The sequence below is a fragment of the Hyla sarda genome, chromosome 2 (genome assembly GCF_029499605.1).
Source record: "Hyla sarda isolate aHylSar1 chromosome 2, aHylSar1.hap1, whole genome shotgun sequence".
Lineage (NCBI taxonomy): Eukaryota > Metazoa > Chordata > Amphibia > Anura > Hylidae > Hyla > Hyla sarda.
Window position 1 is genome coordinate 63,488,754 of NC_079190.1, and position 21,666 is coordinate 63,510,419.

Below are 21,666 nucleotides of genomic sequence, written 5' to 3' on the forward strand. Positions count from 1 at the left end.
TGGTTCTCCCAGGTGGGAGGATGAGGTGATTGCTCACATCACATGAGCAATCACCTCATCCTCCCACCTGGGAGAACCATGTAATTTCCTCTATATATACCTAGACAAATGTGGTTTTATCTTATGTACGATTAAGGGTGCTAACGCACCTGAAACGCGTCACCTTATGACCCTTGCTATGGCATTTTAAGCATTAAAGTATCTGTTTTGCACGAACCTTGGCGCTGGACATCCAGTTTTTTTGTTTTGCTAAGTGGTGCTGCCTCGCACAGTCCGTGCACCTGGGGCCCTGGAGGGTGAGCTGAGAATTCCATTACATCCTCTGTATATATGTAATGTATCTAATACTGTAGTTTACATTGTGGACCTTCTGGAGTGACGCCCTCTTTCCACCACAAGTTGGTTTTTCGCTTTCATGATGTTTTTATGTAATGTAATAAATTGTTAATAAAGTTATAATATGTTACTGCTAATTTAGTACTCCATCCCATTCTTTGTGCATATTCTATACAGCAAACAGCATGGAAATCCACAAGAAGAGAGACACTCCGCGGCACTGGAATCTGATGCAATTAAAAGGTTCTTTATTGCGGCATAGCAGATAACAGAGGTGTAAGGTCAGACAGCCGAAAAGCGCAAGTTTCGCATCAAATGACGCTTTCTCAAGGCATCGAGAAAGCGTAATTTGACGCGAAACTTGCGCTTGTCGGCGCTTGTACTATAACTCCCAGATGGTACTACACAACATCTGCCCTTTCCAGTGGGTACCAAATTATAAATAGATTACATTTTATTTTAAAACCTGTTAAAATAATTTGTAATATTTGTAAAGAGATATAATGTACAACGGTAGCAAGATTTGGTCTTATACATGCCAGATTGCAATATTTTCCAGAGCAGATAAGTATGTCAGAACATGACAATCCTCTGACTGCACAAAACCAAGGATCCGCTCGTCCTGTCTACAATATGTGACTGCACAATGATGTTCCTCTGTCAGTCCGCAGTCATTCAGCTGTCAAGCCGTACACGTATTTTGGCAATCTTCTGCTTTCTTTGTGATGCTTTACAAAGCCTGAGCATATCCGATGCCTATGCTATTGCTAAATACACACACCTTGTATGGTGGCACATTATAGATCTGCATTACAGTACCACGTATCATATGGATAATTCTTCCATAATAAGATATGAAAGTGTTTCCCAAACAGGGTGCCTCCAGCTGTTGCCAAACTACAACTCCCAGCATGCCCGGACTTCCAATGACAACAGCTGGAGGCACCCTGGTTGAGATATATCGGGAAATGCATTAAAAGAACCCTCCTTGTAAGATCAGAGGCACAAAGGTATAGTAAGGACATAGAGCAGTGGTCTTCAACCTGCGGACCTCCAGATGTTGCAAAACTACAACTCCCAGCATGCCCGGACAGCCAACGGCTGTCCGGGCATGCTGGGAGTTGTAGTTTTGCAACATCTGGAGGTCCGCAGGTTGAAGACCACTGACATAGAGGATGAAAACATTTATACTCCCATCACATGACCAGTCAACCTAATAATATGAGTAATACAATTCACAGCCTGCACCACGTACTAAAAATGTGACTTTTATGTTGCCATATGGTTTACTGCCGGCAATACCGAATAATGCCCTAATGAAATATATAAGTTTAACTTTTTGGTAAAATATACTCAACAATATACAGAATTGGTATCAGGGGTATATGAGGTTACACAAAACACGGTAAGAAAGCTGTGTTAATGTAAATTTTTTGCTGAGTTTTTTTTATTCTTAGTAAATATTTACTGGTATTTTTAAAAAGGGTTAAAAAAAAACAAAAAAACAAAAAAACAGTCTAAGCCCCAGTTAACACTTTTGCGGTTTCCATATGGTTTTTGGATAAAAAATGTGAATTTTTTTACTAAATACCCTCAAAAATATCCTGATGTATACCCGCTTGACAAAGGCCAAATAGCCATTTTTTTTAGGCCTCCAAGGGGTTGATGGGAGTTTAATGGGGTGGCACCCTGCTAGATTGTTATGGACATGTTGTAGGGGGAGAAACCAACAATTTCTAAAATTTCTACTGCCGCACAGTTATTGTGCCTTTTACCAATACACACACAAAGCTTGATGGTTACAGACTCTTTAGGAGGCATAAAGCTTGGAGGTTACTCTCACGGTTTGTGGGCGCAGTCTCTTGACCAGCAAAACAGTGAATAGTACAATAGTTGCACCAATTTCACACAGTTTTAGGTGAGGGCCAGGTGGTCGGACTGTACCCCAACATAACAGACGTCTCATGTCTGAACCCACATGACTCTATGGGTCTCAAAGAAACTACTCCCAATCAGAGAATATTGTACACCGCCTTAGCATTGTTTTGCAAGGTTGCATTAGCCTCAAGTCCAGGGAAGCTCTATTGCCTTCTATGGGAGAGAACATTTGACCAGTTGCCCATAGCAACCAATCAGCTCGCTTCTTTCATTTTTAACCAGGCCTCTGCAAAATGAAAGAAGCTATCTGATTGGTTGCTATGGGCAACTGGGCAACTTTTCCTCTGCACAGGTTTTGATAAATCTCCCCTTATGTGTCTACAGTTGCTAAGTCGCTACACATGACCAGGATCCACGCGATCATTACCAGTGACCACTTTGGTGCATGCATGCTGAGTGTGGTCCCGTGTACAGTATACAGTATCACAAGTAATACACAGTTCACATTGTCAGTAACTTGGTGTTTACACTTCTTGCCTCTGGTGTCTCTCACAGACAGAGGAAATATACAGACTCAGTGGTCCCCTGGTGTGGTCACCTGTGGATACAATTCCTTCTTCCTCCCCACTGATCTTCATTTACTATTGCAAACCCGATATGTTTTGTCGGGTTGTGCGTCAGATTCTGGCATATTGCGCCAGAAATCCTGTCTGCGCCAGAATTTGCGCCAGAATTGAAAAAAAAACCCGACTAAGGGTGGGTTCACACTATGTTTGTAGGGTATGGTTGCTGGATCCGGTTGGGAGGGGCGAAAACCGTTAGCTCTTGTATCCCAGCCTGATCCAGCCCGAACCCCATTCATTTCAATGAGCCGACCGGAGTCAAACGCTGACTCCGGTTGTCTCATTTTTCCCTGTATACGGTTTTCTGACCGGACCAAAAACCGTGGTATACCACGGTTTAAGGTCCGGTCAGAAAACCGTATACGGGGAAAAAATGAGACAACCGGAGTCAGCGTTTGACTCCGGTCGGCTCATTGAAATGAATGGGGTTCGGGCTGGATCAGGCTGGGATACAAGAGCAGACGGATTTCGACCCTCCCAACCGGATCCAGCAACCATACACTACAAACATAGTGTGAACCCACCCTAACTCTCCATTTTGCTAACAAAACGCGTAAAGGGGGTTTGACCATCGGGGAAAGTGGGCATGGTCACCAAAAAGCGGCGTTTTCCCGACATTTTCACAAAAAAACAACAAATTTCCACAGAAAATGTGGTGAATTTCAGTTGAGGAAACCCTACAGATCAGAGCATGTGTAAAAGATGCAAAAGGTATGGAAAGTGGAAAATGTAGGGAAACCTTAGTAAATACCGTGGAAAATAACTTGTAGGGAATTAAAGGGGTACTCCGCCCCTAGACATCTTATCCCCTATCCAAAGGATAGGGGATAAGATGTCAGATCGCTGGGGTCCCGCTGCTGGGGAGCCCCGGGATCACCGCGCTATCATTGCTGCACAGAGCGAGTTCGAGCAATACTGGGGCCGGAGCATCGTGATGTCACGGCTCCGCCCCTCATGACATCACGGCCCGCCCCCTTAATGCAAGTCTATGGAAGGGGTCCGGGTGCCGTAGCGGCGATCCCGGGGGTTCCCAACAGCGGGACCCCGGCGATCTGACATCTTATCCCCTATCCTTTGGATAGAGGATAAGATGTCTAGGGGCAGAGTAACCCTTTAAAACCCACAAAGAAAGCTACACTCCACTGTTAGTAAATAAGCGCCAATGTCTCAGTCTCTTATGGCCTTTGACCAGGCTGACAGTATGTACCCATGGCTCTATTGAGAAGACTTTCTCAGAAGGATTTGCAAACTCACAAGTAACTTCTTTTTCCAAAGCCCATCTCTTTCTAACTCTAGCTGTCTCACTCAGCAGTCAGATGGACTCCACATCAGTCGATCTCTTCTACAGCCCATTAGTAGGATTTAAGGGGTACTCCAGTGAAAAAGCATTTTTTAAATCAACTGGCTCCAGAAAGTTAAACAGACTTGTAAAATACTTCTATGAAAAAAAATCTTAATCCTTCCAATACATATCAGCTGCTCTATGGTCCACAGGAAGTTTTTTCTTTTTTAATTTCTTTTCTGTTTGACCACAGTGCTCTCTGCTGACACCTCTGTCCTTGTCAGGAACTGTCCAGAGTAGAATCCCCATAGCAAATCCCCATAGCAAACCTATCCTGCTCTGGACAGTTCCTGACACGGACAGAGGTGTCAGCAGAGAGCACTGTGGTTAGACAGAAAAGAAATTCAAAAAGAAAAGAACTTCTTGTGAAGTATACAGCACCTGAAGGATTAAGTACTGGAAGGATTAAGATTTTTTTTGAACAGAAGGAATGTACAAATCTGTTTAACTTTCTGGCACCCCTATAATGGCTGCCTAGGCCCAGATCTCTGCTTAATCCCACAACTGGCCTCAATACTACTTATACACTCACACCCACCAGAGGCAGTGTAGAAAGGCAGATCAAATACCGTATATACTCGAGTATAAGCCGAGTTTTTCAGCACGATTTTTCGTGCCGAAAACGCCCCCCTCGGTTTATACTCGAGTGAACTCTCCGCCTGTCAATCCCTTCTCAGTGATCTTCAACCTGTGGACCTCCAGATGTTGCAAAACTACAACTCCCAGCATGCCTGGACAGCCATCGGCTGTCCGGGCATGCTGGGAGTTGTAGTTTTGAAACATATGGAGGTCCGCAGGTTGAAGACATCTGCAGCCTTCGTCATCATCCAGACCCCCTTTTAGTTTTCTACTCACCTCCCCTCAGTGGGAAGGAAGGGTGAGCTGGTCCGGGCCATCTATGCTGCAGGAACCGTCCGGTGGGGAGGGTGAGTCGTTCCGGGCTGTCCATTTTCACCAGGAGTTCTCCTCTCTGGGCCCGGCCTAATAACGTTGCCTTGAAGACGACGCACAGGGACGTCCGTGCACAGCAGACGTACCTGCGCATGAACGTCCCTGTGTGCCGTCGTCAAGGCAACGTCACTAAAGGGGGGTCTGGATGATGACGAAGGCCGCAGTGGTCTTTAACCTGCGGACCTCCAGATGTTTCAAAACTACAACTCCCAGCATGCTGGGAGTTGTAGTTTTGCAACATCTGGAGGTCCGCAGGTTGAAGACCACTGATGGAGGGATTGACGGGAAGTGATGATGAAGGGGGGGGGGGGAATGATGACCGGGGTGATGATGATGGGGGTCTGGATGATGACAGGGGGGGGATGATGACAGGGTGATGATGATGAGGGTGATAATGACAGGGTGATGATGATGAGGGGGATGATGACTGGGTGATGATGAAGGGGGGGATGATGACGGGGGGTGTTAATGATGGGGGTCTGGATGATGACAGGGGGGGGATGATTACATGGGGGGATGATGTATTTCCCACCCTAGGCTTATAGTCGAGTCAATAACTTTTCCTGGGTTTTTGGGGTGAAATTAGGGGCCTCGGCTTATATTCAGGTCGGCCTATACTCGAGTATATATGGTATATGGATTTTGGAAAATGAAATATCACAATAGGGGTCACATCTCCGCTGTACAACAAGCCTTATCTAATAATGCCAAAAAAATCACTGCTGGTCCGCCTGCCATTTGTCTACGGGCGGACCAATTTCCTTTTTATTAGAACAATTTAGGCCTTTTCATACATGGTCAGATCCCCAGTGCAGGAAATGAGAAGAGAATTTTCCGAATCGCTATAAATATTCTGAAGAATCTTGTCTGGACCTTGCCTCATATTAGTTCTATAAATAATACTGGATGTCACAGTAATAAATGTGTCAATTCTCTTATTCTTTGTCTGCATTTATTTTCGCTATGTAATGTATTTATATATATATATATATATTATAAATATTTGATATGCTGCGGTCTTCAGTTCTTGGTCTATTAAAAGTAAAAACATTTTAGAAGTCAAAGAATGACAGATGGGTCTGTATGAGAACAGAGTATAACTAATGATATGACGTGCATACAGATATCTTCCCATCTGCTATGTCCAGTAGTATATACCAGTCCATAGGGTTAGTACACAAAGTATTATAGGCATAGCATATATATATAAAATTAGTATATATTCAATAAGCCATTTGTGAGACACCCCAGTCCTCTCCCACATGAGAAGGTTGCCTTTCTTGTAGCTGGTGAGTCTTTTTTGTAACTTTTGTGGAGGAACAGGAGAACCCCAGTTCATATATTAAAGGGGTTACCCAGGAAAAAAACTTTTTTTATATATCAACTGGCTCCAGAAAGTTAAACAGATTTGTAAATTACTTCTATTAAAAGATCTTAATCCTTTCAGTACTTATAAGCTACTGAAGTTAAGGTTGTTCTTTTCTGTCTAAGTCCTCTCTGATGACACCTGTCTCGGGAACCGCCCAGTTTAGAAGCAAATCCCCATAGCAAACCTCTTCTAAACTGGGCGTTTCCCGAGACACGTGTCATCAGTGAGCACTTAGACAGAAAAGAACAACCTTTACTTCAGAAGCTCATAAGTACTGGAAGGATTAAGATTTTTTAATAGAAGTAATTTACAAATCTGAACAATGTAGAAAAACCGTACTCACCCAATCTTCGTGCATAGATAACTTTATTCCGTGAAGTATAACGTAGAACACAGGGGACAGGCAGTCGGCAAGAACGCCGGGGAACACGAGGTGTAGTTACAGCTGTTTCACGGGAACACAGCCCGCTTCGTCAGACTTCGTCTGACAAAGCGGGCTGTGTTCCCGTGAAACAGCTGTAACTACACCTCGTGTTCCCCTGCTTTCCTGACCAGCACCCCGACATAGCATACACTGCATAGTCTCCATCCATGCCTGGATCAGCGGACACCATATTACCAAGTATATTGCCTTCACCTGCATAGCAGTGCCGGACTTGTACTTTTTCAACTTTTATATCATAATTTACAAATCTGTTTAACTTTCTGGAGCCAGTTGATATATATATATATATATATATATATATATATATATATATATATATATATATAAAAGTTTTTTCCTGGATAACCCCTTTAAAGGGAATGTGTCACCAAATGTGATTTTTTTTTTTTTTAGAGGTTAAATAATTTTTTTACATTTTTTAAATATTTTTGGAAATATTTAAAAAAAATATTTCTTGTCACAAAATATATAGAAAAAAAATAATAACGTCATATCCCCCACTGTTGAGGGAGCTAACATGAGGAATCTAGTGAAAGCAAGCAACTTGTTGGGCTGCTGCAAACTAAACCTCGCCTGTCTACCTTACTCATCGGTCTATGTGCAAAAGGAGAGGGGGAGGGGGTTTTGTAGTTTTTTCAATTTAACTGCCACCATTTTGTTGGTGTCTGAAGAGTGGTAAAGAACAGACTAGATGTGTCTTGATAGTTCCCTGCTCCTCAGGGACTTCAAGAAAATGGCTCTGGCTCCCCCTTTCATTTCACCTAGCCTGTGCTATGCACATCTGCAGTAAGCAGTCAATGGTTTTCTATCAGACACTCTCAGTCTTAAAGGGGTTATCCAGGAAAAAACTTTTTTTTAATATATTAACTGGCTCCAGAAAGTTAAACAGTTTTGTAAATTACTTCTATTAAAAAATCTTAATCAGTTCTTATGAGCTGCTGAAGTTGAGTTGTTCTTTTCTGTCTAAGCGCTCTCTGATGACACGTGTTTCGGGAACTGTACAGAGTAGAAGCAAATCCCCATAGCAAACCTCTCCTACTCTGTGCAGTTCCCGAGACAGGCAGAGGTGTCAGCAGAGAGCACTGTTGTCAGACAGAAAAGAACAACTCAACTTCAGCAGCTGATAATTATTGGAAGGATTAAGATTTTTTTAATAGAATTAATTTACAAATCTGTTTAACTTTCTGGAGCCAGTTGATATATAATTTTTTTTTTCCTGGAATACCCCTTTAACTTTCTTATGCCCTGTGCCTGCCATAAAGCAACTGTGTAGGTGTTGTGAAGTGACACATCACAAGGAGGCTACCGTTATTACAGCCCCCCCAGTTCACACTTTATTAATAAATAACAATAAAACTACATTGTCCTAAAACTAAATACATAAATGGAATGCTTTATCTTGATAGAATAATTTTATTTATTAAAAAAATAAAATGGTGACACATTCCCTTTAAGAAAAAGAGTGTTCATAGATAGCATAACCATTTTAGGATTCCAATATGATCCACTTTTATTAACACTCAGAATAACTTGTTTCTCATGTGTTCTAGATACTTTCTCAGATTCTCAAAACATGTTTGTTCTGTGATGACTTGAATAGCCTAGGCCAGTGACCCAACCTTTATACCATGAAGCAGTGTTTCCCAAGCTGGGTGTCTCCAGCTGTTGCAAAACTACAACTCCCAGCATGCCCGGACAGCCAACGGCTGTCCGGGCATGCTGGGCGTTGTAGTTTTGCAACAGCTGGAGGCACCCTGGTTGGGAAACACTCCAATGAAGGATGGCCCAGAAATGAGGGATGAAGTTGTAGTTTTGCAACAGCTGGAGGCACCCTGGTTGGGAAACACTCCAATGAAGGATGGCCCAGAAATGTATCCCATCTAGATAGATCAGTGTCTGTTTTCCAGAATGGATACATGCACACGGAATCCCATAGCACTGACCACACACACCACTTCTTTTGCTGTATGACATTGGGCCAAATTTAGCACAAGTGAAACAATGGGAGACCTTGGTTGAGATACATTGCGATCTACATTTGGATAAACTGTCTACATCTAAACCATAGGGAAAACATTGTGTGAACAGGTCATGATAAATAAAAAAAGACGTGTGTATTAATGTTCTAAAAGGTTCTGAATTTTTGTTTTGTCACATAAGAGATAGGGTGGTGTTTGGTGGACTGGACATTATGACCACATTGTCTGTAGGAAAATCATATTCAAAGCTTCCACATTCATATGCAAATGTCAAATTCCCAAAAAGCTGAAATTTTAAAATAATCAAAACCTTGTGAAAAACATTGAATAGGTCTTCTTATGAGGCTCACAATGGAGGAATAGTAATGGGGTGAGGACATCGTGACATACAGAACAGTGTCTGGTTAATAAGAAAGATTTTATCCAAGATACTAGGTGTCATTTTGCCATAAATTAAACTTTACATATTCTATCTATCTATCTTTCTCATATCTATCTATCTATCTCATATGTATCTATCTCATATCTATCTATCTATATATCTATCATCTATCTATCTCATATCTATCTATATATCTATCATCTATGTATCTCATATCTATCTATCTATCTCATATCTATCTATCTCATATCTATCTATCTATCTCATATCTATCTATCTCATATCTATCTTTCTCATATCTAACTATCTATCTCATATCTATCTATCTATCTATCTATCTCATATCTATCTATCTCATATCTATCTATCTCGTATTTATCTGTCTCATATCTATCTATCTCATATCTATCTATCTCGTATTTATCTGTCTCATATCTATCTCATATCTATCTATCTCTCATATCTGTATATATATATCGATCTATCTCATATCTATCTATCTCATATCTATCTATCTCATATCTATCTATCTATCTCATATCTATCTATCTCATATCTACATAAAGACTTTTAAACGGTTTGCCAATGTATATCACAATAGGGGGAGATTTATCAAAACCTGTGCAGAGGCAAAGTTGCCCAGTTGCCCATAGCAACCAATCAGATTGCTTCTTTCATTTTTCATAAGCCTTGTTAAGAAAGTAAGAAGAAAGCTGATTGGTTGCTATGGGCAACTGGGCAATTTTTGCCTCTGCACAGGTTTTAATAAATCTCCCCCAATGTGTTTCCAGCACGCCGATTGACCTCATGGACCAAATATAAGCTAACGGGGGAGATTTATCAAAACCTGTCCAGAGGAAAAGTTGCTGAGTTGCCCATAGCAACCAATCAGATCGTTTCTTTCATTTTGCAGAGGCCTTGTTAAAAATTTAAGAAGAGATCTGATTGGTTGCTTAGGGCAACTGGGCAACTTTTCCTCTCGACGGGTTGTGATAAATCTCCCCCAGTGACTTTAAGGTTAGCAGCGATGCATACAGTACTGTATAAACAGTAATATGGTGTAACAGTCCAGCTCACCTCACCCTGGGACTCCGCAAGGATCCGCACTCAGCCAGGTGCCCAAACCTGGACTTGCATCACCGTTCACTAGTAAATGCCACTCACTTAATTATATGAATCGTCATTCACTACCACATGCCACTCACTAAATTGCAGGCCTTTCTGCTTCCTAAATTCTCAAACCTGGGCTGGCAAATATATAATAAGCCTCAAAGCATAGAGTCCTGTATGCACTAAAAGCTGTCACGGTGCCGGCTGGCTGGAGGTGGATCCTCTGTGCCAGAGAGGGATTGGCGTGGACCGTGCTAGTGGACCGGTTCTAAGTCACTACTGGTGTTCACCAGAGCCCGCCGCAAAGCGGGATGGTCTTGCTGCGGCGGTAGTGACCAGGTCGTATCCACTAGCAACGGCTCAACCTCTCTGACTTCTGAAGATAGGCGCGGTACAAGGGAGTAGACAGAAGCAAGGTCGGACGTAGCAGAAGGTCGGGGCAGGCAGCAAGGATCGTAATCAGGGGCAACGGCAGGAGGTCTGGAACACAGGCTAGGACACACAAGGAGACGCTTTCACTGGCACAATGGCAACAAGATCCGGCGAGGGAGTGCAGGGGAAGTGAGGTATACATAGGGAGTGCACAGGTGAACACACTAATTAGAACCACTGCGCCAATCAGCGGCGCAGTGGCCCTTTAAATCGCAGAGACCCGGCGCGCGCGCGCCCTAGGGAGCGGGGCCGCGCGCGCCGGGACAGGACCGACGGAGAGCGAGTCAGGTACGGGAGCCGGGGTGCGCATCGCGAGCGGGCGCCACCCGCATCGCGAATCGCATCCCGGCTGGAGGCAGGATCGCAGCGCACCGGGTCAGTGGATCTGCCCGGAGCGCTGCAATAGCGAGAGTGTAGCGAGCGCTCCGGGGAGGAGCGGGGACCCGGAGCGCTCGGCGTAACAAAAGCGTTGTGGCTCTTGACAACTTATAAAGAGCCCACTATGTAATATATGGACATGCTGGGTCAGAGAAGGAACTTACAAAGCGGATCTCCATTATGGCTCTAAGACGGAAAGGGAACCCTTTGTACTATATCAATATGCAATATTAAACAGAGGTTGCCATAAGGAGACCACTCCTTAAACAATATTTCCTAAGTGTTCCTAAAGTCATCAATGGAAGTAGGCGTAAAGATATTTTCCAGAAGGTTATTAAAGGACAACTGGTAGAAAGAACAATCCCGGCACTCACTTTAGTCTTCTTCCAAGTGAAATGTGTTTATTAAAACACAGTGCAAACACAATATGACGCGTTTCGGCCAAAGCCTTTATCAGACTGACATACATCAGACTGATAAAGGCTTTGGCCGAAACGCGTCATATTGTGTTTGCACCGTGTTTTAATAAACACATTTCACTTGGCAGAAGACTAAAGTGAGTGCCGGGATTGTTCTTTCTACCATTGCCATTTATTCCACGTGCACCACCAAGGGACTCGAGTGCCGACCCTTACCCATTTCTATTAAAGGACAACTGTACTTTCGGACTATTTTATGGGAGTAGTACTAGTGGGATTTTGGGATTTTAAATTTGTTTTCATGTGATTCCTATAGGAAATGTAATCTATAGTTATATAGTAAGTGATGATTATGGATGATTAATCTGGGAATTTAGTCTCATTGACAATTAGTCAGAAGTCACATATCAATGTCCTATGACAACAACCGCACAGGCTCCTAGTTTGTCTTATTTAGACCAATACAACTAGAATTACTTTAAGATGAGGTTGGTTCACTTGAGAATTTATAATGTCATTTTACAGTATATGGACTACTAAAGCATAACAACAGCTCATTTATATGAAGAATAATATCTTTAAAAGATTTTTCTGGAATTTTTTATTGATGGCCTATCCTAACAACAGGCCATTAATATGTGATCAATGGGGGTCCGACATCTGGCACTCCATCCATCAGGTGTTTGTCAGAGCTCGCTCAAAAGCAGATAGCTCCATACATTGTGTAGTGGTCATGCTGGGTAACTGCAGCTCAGCTCCCAATGAAGTGGAAAACAGATGGTTGACAGAGTGTCGAACACCCATCGATCAGATATTCATGGCCTATTCATGTCCAAGAAAACCACTTTAACATGTTATTCTTCACACGAATCAGCTCATTCATGTAAAGAATAACTGTTTTTTGGTATTGAATCTACTGTACAGCTACAGTACATGTAGATTTCTAAAAAATTCCCCCAGATTCTAATCAGCTGTGCTTTATTTTTTATACTTCACTATATTTTCACATTTATTTACATTTGGAAATTAGTTTCTCCATTGCATTCCCAAAGACTGTTCATCCTGAGCCTTCTGATTCATGATTGTAATGCTAATACTATAGAAATTAGGAATGTCCTGACCATTTTCTTCAAGACAGAGTACGAGTGCCAATATTTTTTCAAGTACTCACCGCTTCCAATACCGATACAAAAAAAAAAAAAAATCAGGTGACAGCAGAGGTGACTTTAGACTTTTTAAAGCTTTAGGTAAGAGTCAGATATGAGGACCTGACTGACAATCAAAATGAGTATATTTAGGAAGGGTTCCCCCGTCACGCCCAATTAGGTAGAAGCCCCAAGAAGGTAGTTAGAAAATCCCCCCTATTACGTAGAAGCCCTAGTAGGTAGGTAGGCAAGCAATCCACCTTTTAGGTTGAAGCCCCCAGTTAGTAGGTAGGGAATCCCTTTTTAAGTAGAAGCCCCAAAAAGATAGGTAGGTAGGGAATCCCTCTACTAGGTAGAAGTCTCGCTTAAATTGGCACTGTCAGATACAAAAACTTTTGAAATGTTGTAAAGCATGCAAAACCAATAGGTTTTGCAATTGCTTTCATTAACAACTGCTCCCCCTGCCTGCTTGGACACATACTAGTCCTGCTGTGTCCATGCATCATGGACACACTTCCTTGATTGACAGCTATGAGCGCAGGGCTCACAGCTGGAGAAAAAATCCTCCCACTGTCAGCTTGTGTCCCCCTACTGTCAGTGAGGACAAGCAGGGAGTTGTAGTTTTGCTAATGCTAGGAGAGATGTATGCAGACAGCATACTGAGGGAGGGGGGCGGAGACCTGCACAGTGAGGCCACGCCCCCTCCCTTTGGGAGGAATTCAGACTAGTGAGCTACATTAAAAGTGTAATAAAAAAATAAATAAAGGTGCTAGACACATAAAAATTAGATGTACATGGTCAGGATTAGGTACTGAGTAGAGATGATCGAACTTACAGTAAATTCGATTCGTCGCAAACTTCTCGGCTCGGCAGTTGATGACTTATCCTGCATAAATGAGTTCAGCTTTCAGGTGCTCCTGTGGGTGAAAAGGTGGATACAGTCCTAGGAAACTCTTTCCAAGGACTGTATCCACCATTTTCAGCCCACCGGGGCACCTGAAAGCTGAACTAATTTATGCAGGATAAGTCATCAACTGCCGAGCCGAGAAGTTCATGACGAATCGAATTTACTGTAAGTTCGCTCATCTCTAGTACTGAGTGATATATAAAAAACATTTTTTTGGGGGGGGGATCTGACGGGTACACTTTAAGGTAGGTAGGGAATCTCACTATTAGGTAGAAGCCCCCAGTAGGTAGGAAGGGAATCCTCCTGTTTTAGGTTATAAGTATTCAGAAGATAGATAAGTAAGAAATTTCCCTATTAGGGTGAAGCCCCCAGGAGTTAGGTAGGTAAGAAACCATCCTCTTTAAGGTAGAAGCCCCCAAATAGTTATGTGGTCTGTTAGGTAGAAAACCTCCAATCAGGTAGATGCCTCCATCAAGTAGTTTCCCACCAATAAGACCCCTCCAAAAGAAAATAATAAAAATCCTTATCCCCTTCCCTACGCTCATGCGCTGAGGTCTCCGCATGCACTGGAGGAGCTATTGGGGGAAACTACCTACATCTCTCTGCACGCTAATTGTATGGCTTCCACGCAATCTGTTGGCATCGGGGACATGTACTTGTGCAAACGTCTGGTATCGGTGCCAATACTAATACCAGTATCGGTGTCAGGACATCCCTAATAGAAATCCAAACACTATTATAGGCAGATCAAGAAGGGAAGAAGCCGGGGAAATGTAAAAGGCAAACTGATAGAGTCTGTAGAAAGTGTAGTGCAGCTTATATGAGCACTGAACCTGGTGAAAAAAAAAATAAAAATATATATATATATATATATATATATATATATATATATATATATATATATATATAAAATATATATTTTCAGGAACCTAGTTTGGTTATATATTTGGTTGTATTGTATTCAATATATAATATATATAATGGCATACATGTGAGGAAGTGATCCAAAGCAGTGTGCCTCCAGCTATTGCAAAACTACAACTCCCAGCATGCCCGGACAGCCGTTGTCCGGGCACGCTGGGAGTTGTAGTTTTGCAACAGCTGGAGGCACACTGCTTGGAAAACACTCACATATAGATTCCTTACATTATTATAATACAGACATCTACACTGGCGTATATACCATTAGGGCTGCCGAGGCCACTGTTATGTTGCCTGGTAAAAATGTGGCATCAGTTCGGGTTAACCTCTGACTCGTAACCCACGGGGAGTGCCGACTTGCACAGATCTCCCCTTTCTTCATTCCCCTAAAATGAAACATGGTAGTGGGAGTCAAGGGAGTTTGTGCTAACCTTCTGTTCTGCAAGGAAAATGAGCCAGTGGCGCGAAACATACATCAACGGGGGGGGGGGGGGGGGGGTTCCATATTGACTACTAGGACTATAGGACCCTCTCAATCCCTATGGTTGGGAAACACTGTTCTAAATAGACAAATAGATCAACATCAGTCACTGATGTGGAATAAAGTGGAAAAGAATACCAAATTGCATGACAGAAACTTTTAAATACATAAAGGGAATCAACACGGTAAAGGAGGAGAGGAGAAGTAAAAGAAGAAAAACTACAACCAGAAGACAGAGTATTATATTAGAGGGGCAAAGGTTTCTTCAGTAATATCAGGAAGTATTACTTTACTAAGAGAGTAGTGGATGCATGGAATAGCCTTCCTGCAGAAGTGGTCGCTGCTAATACAGTGAAGGAGTTTAAGCATGCATGAGATATGTATAAGGCTATCCTTCATATAAGATAGAGATAGGTATAAGGCTATCCTTCATATAAGACAGAGATAGGCATAAGGCTATCCTTCATATAAGATAGGGATAGGTATAAGGCTATCCTTCATATAAGATAGGGATAGGCAAAAGGCTATCATTTACATAAGATAGAGATAGGTATAAGGCTATCCTTCATATAAGATAGAGATAGGCATAAGGCTATCCTTCATATAAGATAGGGATAGGCATAAGGCTATCCTTTGTATTAGATATAGATAAGCATAAGGCTATCCTTCATTTAGATAGAGATAGGCATAAGGCTATCCTTCATATAAGATAGGGATAGGCATAAGGCTATCCTTCATATAAGATAGAGATAGGCAAAAGGCTATCCTTCATATAAGATAGAGATAGGCAAAAGGCTACCCTTCATATAAGATAGGGATAGGTATAAGACTATCCTTCATATAAGATAGAGATAGACATAAGGCTATCCTTCATATAAGATAGGGATAGGCATAAGGCTATCCTTCATATTAGATAGAGATAGGTGTAAGGCTATCCTTTATATAAGATAGGAATAGGCATAAGGCTATCCTTCATATAAGATAGGGATAGGCATAAGGCTATCCTTCATATAAGATAGAGATAGGTATAAGGCTATCCTTCATATAAGATAGGGATAGGCATAAGGCTATCCTTCATATAAGATAGAGATAGGAGTAAGGCTATCCTTTATATAAGATAGGAATAGGCATACGGCTATTCTTCATTTAAGATAGAGATAGGCATAAGGCTATCCTTCATATAAGATAGAGATAGGCATAAGGCTATCCTTCATATAAGATAGGGATAGGCATAAGGCTATCCTTCATATAAGATAGAGATAGGTATAAGGCTATCCTTCATATAAGATAGGGATAGGCATAAGGCTATCCTTCATATAAGATAGAGATAGGTATAAGGCTATCCTTCATATAAGATAGGGATAGGTATAAGGCTATCCTTCATATAAGATAGAGATAGGTATAAGGCTATCCTTTATATAAGATAGAGATAGGCATAAGGCTATCCTTCATATAAGATAGCGATAGGTATAAGGCTATCCTTCATATAAGATAGAGATAGGTATAAGGCTATCCTTCATATAAGATAGGGATAGGTATAAGGCTATCCTTCATATTAGATAGAGATAGGTGTAAGGCTATCCTTTATATAAGATAGGAATAGGCATACGGCTATTCTTCATATAAGATAGAGATAGGTATAAGGCTATCCTTCATATAAGATAGGGCCAGGTATAAGGCTATCCTCCATATAAGATAAGGCCAGGGACTATTGATAGTATTCAAGATATTGGGCAGACTAGATGGGCCGAATGGTTCTTATCTCCCGACACATTCTACGTTTTCTATGTTTCTATCTACATCCAGCAATGAAATCAGATCCGTTATGATAAGAGAATCCAGTTACCCGGAGCACAGGCCTGGGAGCCATGGCGTATATCTGCTCACTGACTCCAAGGACCAGATGCCAGATCATTTTTCTAGTTCATTTAGTCAGACTAGACCATTACAACACAGTAGCCTGGACGGTAAGCACTGCAGACATGGGAGAAAATTCCAGAAAACATCCCTCCTTTATCTGAATAAAAAAAAAGAAAAGAAATACTTTACATTCCGCAAACTCTCCCCATGCCCGGCGGATCTACAGGGAAAGACTGGATTTTCCATTTAGAACAATATTAGTGACATGTATCTCACCCTTCCCATTGATTGCCAATAGAGAACACACAGATATTGATAGATTCTACATTCTAATTAACTTTCTACTTGCATAAGAGTCTAATGTAACAGAGAAAAAAAGTCTATTGTAAATAACAACATGAATGTTTCATAATATCCTATTCCTAACCATAAACACTAGAACTTCCTTTATATATATATATAACCATAAACACATCCCAGCTTATGAATAGCCGAGCGAGTCCCCTCTATTATACATGGTCACAGGTTAAGTCCTGTATTGTATCCGATGAGAGCAATAAATAGGGATATACGGCGTTAATGTATCCAGGGTGCAGCCCCTGTCCTGTGCTTTCCTTTTCTTCCTCCATACAAATTGCTGACTATGCAGTATGTTAGAACCTCAGTGACTATGGAATAGATCAGTGTTTTCCAGCCAGGGTGCCTCCAGCTGTTGCAAAACTACAACTCCCACCAATCTAATGTCTGTACAAGTCTATATTAGTTATGAGCCTGCTGTATCCATGAAGAATGCATTGTATCTTAGTATACACCACTGCTTCCCAACCAGGGTGCCTCCAGCTGTTGCAAAACTACAACTCCCACCAATCTAATGTCTGTACAAGTCTATATTAGTTATGAGCCTGCTGTATCCATGAAGAATGCATTGTATCTTAGTATACACCACTGCTTCCCAACCAGGGTGCCTCCAGCTGTTGCAAAACTACAACTCCCAGCATGCCCGCTGGGAGTTGTAGTTTTGCAACAGCTGGAGGCACCCTGGTTGGGAAACACTATAAGGCTGGGTTCACACTACGTTTTTCAACTCCGGTTCCCGCATACGTTTTCATTAGTTAAAACCGTATACATAGGCAAAGCATGAAGAATGCATTGTATCTTAGTATACACCACTGCTTCCCAACCAGGGTGCCTCCAGCTGTTGCAAAACTACAACTCCCAGCATGCCTGGACAGCCGAAGGCTGTCCGGGCATGCTGGGAGTTGTAGTTTTGCAACAGCTGGAGGCACCCTGGTTGGGAAACACTATAAGGCTGGGTTCACACTACGTTTTTCGACTACGGTTCCCGCATACGTTTTCATTAGTTAAAACCGTATACATAGGCAAAGCATTGCAAACCGTATACACCCTGATGCACACGGTTGCGTACGGTTTGCTTGCAATACGTTTTTAAACAGTACTCCAAACCGTGTTTGACCACGGTTTTGACTCCAGTTTTAAAAACGTATACCTTTTTTTTGTAACATGGACGTCAACGGGCAACACACATGTATACGGTTCCATGCGGCAAAACCGTATGCGTTTTTTCTTTGCACATGCGCATTTGCATCCTAAAGTCCCCACCCAAGACCCCTCCCATTAAAAATGGACACAATTTTCAAAAACTTATGTTTAAAAAAAAAAAAAAAAACCTACGGAACTGTATGCACTTTTAAAAATAGTATACTGTTTAAAAACGCATACGGTTTACTTTTTCCCTATACTGTTCCATCCGTTTTTTTTCCCATACGGTTTTTGATAGAAAACGTAGTTGAAAAACGTAATGTGAACCCAGCCTTAATAGATGAATTCCTCTCCCATCACACAATGCAGGGGGCTCATGCATTATTCCCATCTACCCCTCCAAAAGTGCAGGAAAATAAATGAGGTGGAAAACTCCCTTTTGCCCACCTCTGCCAGTGCCATGCTATTTCCTACCGCAATCTAGGCCACGGATATGTGATGCCATGTGGCATCTAGATGCAGTGATGTTTTATTCATCAATAAGGCTCATGTACAGGGCTCCCATGTCGGATGCAGAGAAATAAGATGGTGAGCTCAGCCCTCTCCAGGCGCCCGGCGATCCGATGCCACTTGAAGCATTTTTGCGGATGCCAGGCAGAACCGTGTTTCTTTGTCTGATCCTTATTCTGCTATTCACAATCTTTAATGCAGCAAGAAGTATTAACCACTAACCCTCCTGTGTGCCTCAATTCATGTTCATCCACTCCCTGTCCCCCCCTCTTGAATTTAGGCTCTCCTAGTCCCAAAATGCAAATTGGCGCACACACTGGGAATGCGGACTATGGATGGGACCAGTACAGATTTCCTATATAAGTTTAGCAGTATAAAGTCACTGTATGAACGCTTATAATAAAGGCTGGACATGAAGCTGGCGGTCAGGAGAACTATTGTCTTTCCTGTCTATCCATCCACAATTACTAAGGCATCAGAGCCAATAACCTCACAGGGAGGAGGGGGGGGGGGGGGGGTATAGGATGAACCTGCGTCTTGTATGTATTGTCACTGTGCTGGGAGGTATAGACTGTGCAGCTGTCAGCAGCTATAAAGCCACAATATCCAGGCTACTACCCCTATGGTGCTTAAGGGCACGAATATTCCTACATATGGTATAACATACACCCCTATGGGATATAGGATGTATAGGATGGACCTGCTATGCAGTGTCACTCTAGAAGGTGTTGACAGTCTGTATGCAGAGGCCACACTATATACTGGACAGATCATACATAGATACAATATGCAGATAGATAATAATTCCGTAAGGATGCATAGGGAGAAACTCTATGTATTGTCACTTTTTTTTTGCAAAGTGTAGATAGTATCTATGCAGAGGCCATGTTATGCTGGAGAGAGGATAGACAGACATAATAGACCCTAATAGACATATATAGTGTGTGCAATTCTATAAAGGAGGCTCCACCGTCTATGCATTGTCACTATTTTCAAGGTATAGTCAGAACCTGGGAAGAGGCCATGCCAATGCTCGATAGATAGACAGATGATAGATTATATATATATATATATATATATATATATATATATATATATATATATATATATCAGACAGACACATAATATATAGGCAGACACATATACTGTATTGCTTGTGCAGTTCTGTATTGGATGCAAAGGTTGAACCATTCTATGCATTGTCACTCTTTTGCAAGGTATATTCAATATCTATGCAGAGGCCATCACTATGGTAGATGATAAATGGATGGATGGATGGATAGACGAACAGATAGATAGATATGAGATAGATAGATATGAGATAGATAGATAGATAGATAGATGATAGATAGATGGATGATAGCTATGAGATAGATCGATATGAGATAGATAGATATGAGATAGATAGATAGATAGATAGATGGATGAGATAGATGGATGATAGATAGATGGATGATAGATATGAGATAGATAGATATGAGATAGATATGAGATAGATAGATAGATATGAGATAGATAGATATGAGATAGATAGATAGATAGATAGATAGATATGAGATAGATAGATAGATATGAGATAGATAGATAGATAGATATGAGATAGATAGATATGAGATAGATAGATATGAGATAGATAGATAGATACATATGAGATAGATAGATAGATAGATAGATAGATGGATGATAGATATGAGATAGATAGATAGATATGAGATAGATAGATAGATAGATAGATAGATAGATAGATAGATAGATATGAGATAGATAGATAGATATGAGATCGATCGATAGATAGATATGAGATAGATAGATATGAGATAGATAGATAGATATGAGATAGATAGATAGATAGATAGATAGATAGACATATATAAGTGTTCTGGCTGTGCTCATGGCTTATACCAGTCTCTGCTGTAATACATTGTCAGTCTTGCAGAATGCAGCTCAGTGATCCCAATGTAATGAGACGTGATGAGATGAATGGGAGCAGTTCTGTGCCCACCTCCCCTGCGCCCCTCTCACCAGCCTGCTGGAGGGCACAGGACATTGATACCTCTCCTGGCACTACCTCCTAGATGCCAGCAGGCTGGTATTTCCATGGCACAATGAATGGACAGGCAGGATGATGCCGGTGGCAGCACTTACCTTATCTAGTGCTGGGTAGAGGTGCGGGCACAGGCAGGGCAGGCTCCGGTGGGTGAGCAGGGTATTGTGCCGGCACAGACAGGCTGGTGTCTTTGTTATGGATGTGCTGGCCCCTGACTGACTCCCTGACTGCTGATGTGCTGAGTCTGGGCTGCAGCTGCTTTCCTTCTGCTGCTATTGCAGTGATTTGCATTAGCCCGGCCCTCATTGAGATGCTGCTCTCCTCCTCACACCAGCACCATCCATCCATCCATCCATCCACCCTGCCCACCACATATGTGCTCTGCCTGTGCCCGCAGGGAATTGTCCAGGGCACATACTAGAGGCTCAGCACCCAGGATTGTACAGGGGTCAGAAACTTTACTGCCAGCCTGGGGGCCACAATACTAGAGAAAAACACTGGGATATAACAATTGTTAGTTATGTACACTAGATAGATAGATAGATAGATAGATAGATAGATAGATAGATAGGTAGATAGATAGATAGATAGATATGAGATAGATAGATAGATAGATAGACATGAGATAGATAGATAGATAGATAGATATGA

At 41.9% G+C, this 21,666-nt stretch overlaps 1 protein-coding gene across 4 annotated transcripts in view; it reads right to left on the reverse strand.

The window, feature by feature from the left end:
- Positions 1-21,303, reverse strand: part of DCLK1 (doublecortin like kinase 1) — a 408,196-nt gene extending 386,893 nt beyond the window's left edge. For 2 of the 4 annotated variants that reach the window (XM_056561920.1, XM_056561919.1), the window contains exon 1: positions 21,114-21,303. The gene's annotated coding sequence lies outside the window, so the exon portion shown is untranslated. The remainder of the gene's footprint in view (positions 1-21,113) is intronic. The other 2 variants (XM_056561918.1, XM_056561923.1) reach the window with 2 other exon arrangements.
- Between the last annotated feature and the right edge of the window lie 363 nt (positions 21,304-21,666).